Here is a 7,025-nt window from a genome sequence, read left to right as displayed (position 1 = left end):
TGCCTCCCAAGTGACACCTGGGTCCTGCTCTGTGTTGACAGCCTGGGGCCTGTGAGACTTTATTACCCTTTTGGTCTCTGGACCCTGCTGACTTTCCCCAGGAGAATATTTTCCTTGGACGTGTTGATAAGATAAAGATTCACACTCAGCGTGAATTTTGTCTTTGTCTCCATCAAGTCTCAAACCAGAAACTCTCTGGTTGCACCAAGGAGAAGAAAAACACCACCTGCCCCGGGTCCCTAGAAATGAGGTGTCTTGGAAACCAAGTCGGGCCTGATTGCCGGGATCCTTTATGCGTCTCCTGTGTTATCTCTCCATCTGTGCTTCCTCTTACGAATTTGGACTAATTGTCCATTTGGGGGAAAGAGCAACTAAATGCTTTTAAAGAGATACAACTTAGTTATTTCTACTTACACTTATTAGTATTAAATAAGTCAATAAAATATTGAACAAAAAAAGTGCTTATTTCAGAATTATCACTATTAGAAAGAGAAATATCATATGATATCACTTATATGTGGAATCCAAAAAGAAATGGTACAAATGAACTTATTTACAAAACAGACTCAGAGACTTAGAGAATGAACTTATGGTTACCAGAGGGGAAGGGTGGGGGAAAGGGATAGTTAGGGAGTTTGGGACTGACATGTACACACTATTATATTTAAAATGGATAACCGCTGATCTATATTTCTATTTTTGTGCCAGTACCATACTGCCTTGATTACTGTAGCTTTGTAGTATAGTCTGAAGTCAGGGACAGATGAATGGATAAAGAAGATGTGGTATGTGTATATAATGGAATATTAATCAGCCATAAAAAAATGAAATTGGTCATTTGTAGAGATGTGGATGGACCTAGAGTCTGTCATATACAGTGAAGTAAGTCAGAAAGAGAATAACAAATTTCATGTATTAACACATATATGTGGAATCTAGAAAAATGGTACAGATGAAGTTATTTGCAGGGCAGGAATAGAAAGGCAGACGTAGAGAACGGACGTGTGGACATGGGGGAAGGGGGCGGTGGGATGAATTGGGAGATTAGGTTTGACATAAACCCACTACCATGTGAAAAACAGTTAGCTAGTGGGAACCTGCAGTATAGCACAGGGAGCTTAGCTCGGTGCTCTGTGATGGCCTAGTTGGATGGGACGGTGGGGAGGGAGGTTCAAGAGGGAGGGGATGTGTGTATGCATATGGCTGATTCACTTCTCTGTATGGCAGAAACAAACACAGCATTGTAAAGCAATTATACTCCAATAATAAAAATAAAATAAAATGGATAACCAACAAGGACCTACTGTATAGCACAGGGAACTCTGCTCAATGATACGTGGCAGACTGGATGGGAGGGGAGTGTGGGGGGAAATGGATACATGTCCATGTATGGCTGAGTCCCTCTGCTATGCACCCGAAACTATCACAACAGTGTTAATCGGCTATACTCCAAGATAGAATAAAAAGTTAAAATAAAGTAAAAAAAAAAAAAAGGAATTATCTATATTAGCAAAACAAAAACGTAGGGAATAACTGGATAAATTATGACAAATCAACTGGAATGCCAGACTGCCATTTCAAGGGATAATTATGAAAATTACGTAGGGACATGGAGACATGTTATGAACGTCATGTTAGGTGACTAAAGCAAAATACACTTGTGTGCCTGGGTAAAAATGTGTTGGCACATGGACAGCAGCGTGACGGCCACCGGGATAAGAGAACATGGGGGCCTTATTTCTCCTAACGGCCTGCTCATGACAATTTAGGTATTCTCCCAAGTGCTACATGTTTTGTCTGCTGCGCCCCTCATCCCTTCTGAGGCCTTGCTAGCAGAGTGTTAACTCTTGGGAAAGTCCTGGACCCGGGACACTTCCCTACCAAGACATGAAGAGCCCTCACGGCCTGTGCTGGGCTTTTCACCCTGGGAGAGACTATCTTTCCGTTTCAGGCTCAGTGTGTGCTCGAGGGTTCTTCTTAAAGCACGTTCAGCAGTGGCCAAAGGCAATCCCCCAGCTTCTGTATTTCAGCCCTCACGGGGTGGGGTGGGGAGAAGGTGGGGTCCTCCCACGCAGCACAAAGTGGGGCGTGTGCAGCCTCCAGGGCTGCGCATCCACTGGCTGTGGGGTGGCGGATGCTTGGCCGGGAGCTGGATCTGGCACGTGCTCTCTCTCCTCTTTTGCATTAAGTAGACGCTGTACCACTTGAGCATGGTGTGTGAGTGGTCTGTCCTCAGCAACCTTGAATCATGCACTCATCTCTCCCCTGGGGGGCACCTCCCTGCCTTTTAACCTTGGCTGCACAGCCTGGTCCCCAGTGAGCAGTGAAATCTTAACATTTCTATTTCTACCACGTCTGTCCAAGGCCATCTAGGCTTTTTCTATCACGTCCCTGAAAGTTCTTCCAGCCTCTTCCCATTGCCCCACGCCAAAGCCACTTCCATATTTTTAGGTATTTGTTACAGCTTCCCCTGCTTCTCAGCACCAAGATCTGTATGAGTTTCCTGTGGCCACTGTAACAAATTACTACACATTTAGTGGATTAAAGCCTCACGAATGTATTACCTGACAGTTCTGGAGGTCATAAGTCTGACAGGGGTCTCGGTGGGCTTAAATCAAGGTGTCGCCTTTCTGGAGGCTGTAAGGAAAGGCCATTTCTCTGCCTTTTCCAGCTGCTAGAAGCCTTCCTCCATCTTCAAGGCCAACAATATCAGACTGAGTCTTTCTCTTGCTGCTGTCTTTCGGGTTCTTCCTGCCCCCTGTGATTACATTAGTCCCGCTTGAATAATCCACAGCAGTCTCCCATCTCAGGGTTAGCAGACCACAGTTATCTCTCAGTTTGTTCCTAAAGACTCTCGAATGCTAGCCCACTCCATCTTTCCACTTTATCAGCCGAATTCTGTATCCTTTTGGCAGAAATCACAATACCTAGTCACAATGCTTACAGTCTAATAACATTGATTCAACACTGTTTGCCTCCCCTCCTTTCTCTGAGTCAACCGCAGCAACAAAGTCAAGCTGATGGCAAAACCGAGCTCCTTCCTGCTGTTCCTTCTGCTTGAAACATTCCTCCCACAGGTCTCAGGTCAAATGTCACCTCCTTGGGGAGGTCCTCACTAGCACCACCCTTTTGAAAGTAATCCACACCCCTCACCCGGCGCTGTCCACCGCTTTGCCCTGAGCACTATCTGAAATGACCTCCAGTATTTGCTTACTTGTATTTTTGGCCATTGGATCCATTACATCCACTGGCTGGCACATAGTAGGTGCTCAACAAATATTTGTTGAATGAATGAATGTCCTTGATTCACGATGCTCCCTCCCCCACTACCCTCCAATCACCTTATCCTCCCTTGCTATACAAATCTCACCCATTCTTAGAGGCTCAGCTCACCACATTTTCCTTGAAGACCACTCCAGGTCATGTCCATTCAGTCAACGTTTACTAAGTGCCAACAAGTGTCAAGCTCCCAATCAGGCATCGGAGCTGCTCGGATGGTTAAGACAATGCTCAGAGCAGACTCAAAACTAGATACAACAGTCTTCTGTCAATTCTCATTGCCCCATAATTCCCATTTGCATGTGGTTTGCATCTTCCTGCCTAGACTGTAAATTCCTTGAAGACAGCAGTTGCCATATAGGCAACTCTGCCGTGTCCCAGTGCTGAGCTGAATGCTGGGTGACTAGAGAGCCCTCAGCAGCACTTGATCAGCTGGTTAAGGAATAACAGGGGAGGGGAGGAAGAGGAACCATCCACAGGTAAGAGAACCAAATCACCACGCACTTTTACGATGAAGCCCATGCAAGTGAGGGTCAGAATGGCAGCCACCTGCCTCCTCATTCTTCCTCTGGGAACTGAGGAACCAGCCCTCGAGGAAGCTGATTGAAGATGGCAAGACTCTGTGTCACTTTCATTCCAAAGTGGGACTTCAGACTCTGCCCTCCAAGCTCTTCCATAACGAACATCGCCAGCGTTGCAGCCCTCCCATTCCTGAAGTCTGTCTGCTGCTGGTTAAGTGACATCAGGACAGAGGGCAATGTAGTGAGGTTTCCATGAAGAAAAATCTATTCGATTTAAAGGACTGAAATTTATTCTGTGGTCACATCCTGCCTATATAGTAAAATGCCCTTTCTTTTTCTCATTATGATAGTAGTTGAGAGTTACTATTATTATTTTAGGTTTCGTGTTTTTTTTTTGGCCACACCACACAGTGTGGGATCTTAGTTCCCTGACCAGGGATTGAACCCATGCCCTCAGCAGTGAAAGCACGGAGTCCTAACCACTGGACCACCAGGGAATTCCCTATTTTAGGTTTTTACTTACAAAATAAAACGTAGGCAGCCCAACGCTAGTTCACCCAGTTTTGGTCTGGGAAATCCAGAAGTGTGGAAACCACTGGTGAAAGCTACCTGCCTCATGGGGTTATGAACGTGTTGCCTTGCGGCTGGCAACTCCTCCAATTATGCTCTCCCTACATCAGCTCAGCCTCACGCTGCTCTGCTCTCGCTCTTAAAATCCTCCCGGCCAAGACTCATCGATTCAAAACAGCACCCAGTGAGCCCTGCTGCGTGCTCTTGGCACTGTGGATACACAGCAGCGAGCAAACAGGGTCTGTAGCCCCTCCCCACCATCTCTCTCACTTGCTAACTGCCCTGACCTTGACTGACCTTAATCAGGGTCCACGGACCTCCCATCTCCCGACATTTTCTAATGGAGTGGCTCTTTAAATTGCAAATCAGATCAGAATTGTCTGACTCAAGTCAGCCAGTGACTTCCCCTCACGTTCAGAATAAAATCCCCAATCCTCCCGGTGGCCTGCTGAGTCTCTGCCAGCTACCTCCTTCCTTACCCTTTCTGCTGCAGCCCTTCCACCGACCTCTCGTCACTCCCGAGCTGCGGCCAGCCCTCTCTCACTTCAGGACGTTTGCACCAGGCCGGTGCCTGCGCAGATTCTCTTGTGGCTGCCCCCTGCCTCCCTCAGGGAGGCCTTCCTCCCCCTCCCTGGAGAACAGCCGTTCTCCACCTGTCACCCTCACGCTACCCCATCTTTCTTGATCGCACCTCTCACTCAGTGACATGGTTTTCTTCACTGTTGCAGCCCCAGTGCCTGGAACACAGTAGATGCTTGATAAGTATGTATGTTTCCCCCAAATCTACATCCTTGCTCTTCCGGCTTCAGAGCCATACGGTCAACTTCCTTCTAGATGTCTGCCGTGTGTTCCGTGAGCTCCCCCATCTCAACAGGTCCAAAACTGTTAGTCTTCTCCCAAAACCTGCCGCTCAGCTCCCCAAACCATTCGCCATTGGCCCCTGTTAGAAACCTGGCACGTATGCCAGATGCCTCACCTACAGTGGCTGAGGGCCCCTAAATCCCACCAAGTCTCTCTGAATTCTCCCTCACTTCTCGGCCTCACCACTGCTGGCTTTGCAGGGCCCTTATTATTTCTCACCAATCGGTCTCCCTCCCCAAGTCCTGCCTGGTCTTGTTACTGCAGCCACACTCTCTGAAACTCAACTGTCACGTACCACCAGGTTTATCTTTTTTTTTCGCTGCGTTTGGTCTTCATTGCTGCGCTCGGGATTTCTCTAGTTGCGGCGAGCGAGCAGGGGCTACTCTTTGTTATGGTGCGCGGGCTTCTCATTGCGGTGGCTTCTCTTGTTGCAGAGCACGGGCTCTAGGCGGGTGGGCTTCAGTAGTTGTGGCACGTGGGCTCAGTAGTTGTGGTGCACGGGCTTAGTTGCTCCACCATGTGGGATCTTCCCGGACCTGGGATCGAACCTGTGTCACCTGCATTGGCAGGCGGATTCTTAACCACTGCGACACCAGGGAAGTCCCGCCACCTTTATCTTGAGGACAAGGTTCAGGCTCAGTGTGGCTCACAGAGACCTACAGAATCTAGTTTGGGCTTTCTGGCTTCACGTTCACACAAAGCTACCTGGCGTTCCCCTCAAACCCTCTCATCTCTCTGTGCTGTTCCTCGCCTGGAGTGACCATTCTTCTCTTTCCTACTGCATTTTCTCCTGGAGAAATCCTTTTTGTCTTTCCTAATTCCCCATCTTCCTTCTGTGCAACCATAGCACCAAGCCCATCTTTTTCTCCTCCTGTTGTATTTTACCAACGCATGTAAATCCACATATCTATAAATATTTCTATGTGTAGCCACCTGTGTCTATATTCAGCTGAACAATATCTCCAACTCTAGTCTATTACCACATGGATCATTCTAGACTCTCTCTCTTGGCTTATCTGTAATTTCCCACTGCAAGAGTGAGATGGTTCCCAGCCTCTGCCATCCACTTATTTGTTTAATCCCAGTATTCATGTAGAGTGGGGTCTCTCACTGTATTTTACCTGTGTGCTTGTTTGTCTACAAGATCAACATCCCAAGCGCTTAAAAATAACTAAGTGCTTGATACACACCAGGCACTGACCTAAAAGCTACAAGCATAGAATTTAATTCTCATAACCAACCATGTGAGGCATTTACTATTAGCTCAACCAAAAAGGAAACTGAGGTACAGAAAAACCAAATAAGTTGCCCAAGTCGCTCAATTACTAAGTGGCAGAACCATGGTTGACCCCAGAGAATAGACCCACAGAATCATGTGCTCCAGAGCCTCCCCTGGGTTAGAGGTGCTGCAGGTAACATGAGCGGAATTGATAATGCCACAGTCCCTTAATTCTGACATCCTGGCCTTACTGTTTCTCAGCACTGCGAGCTGCCATCTATGGTGGTTTTCTGTGCCCCCTCACACTGTAGGTCCCTGTGGCAGAAGGTAAGGATGGTCCAACCACAGGGTTGTCTAGGCCTTCACTATATTCGTAAGTCATGGAATTCACCACCTGGGGAATCCCCATTCCACCCCCAAGAAAGCTGCTCCCAACCCCACCTCTGTCCCACCCGGCCTCTGGCCTCTGCCTCCCTAACTCCCAGGAGATTTCACACCCTGTCAGAAGCCTTTCGGCAGGTGGTCCTTCCACTTCCCTTCCTACACCTCAGTTTTCTCCACCTTTTTGTACACAC

The sequence above is a fragment of the Monodon monoceros genome, unplaced genomic scaffold, assembly GCF_005190385.1.
Source record: "Monodon monoceros isolate NGI ecotype Baffin Bay Population unplaced genomic scaffold, NGI_Narwhal_1 Super_Scaffold_18, whole genome shotgun sequence".
NCBI lineage: Eukaryota > Metazoa > Chordata > Mammalia > Artiodactyla > Monodontidae > Monodon > Monodon monoceros.
The sequence above is the reverse complement of the archived record's forward strand: the minus strand, read 5'-3'. Positions refer to the sequence as shown.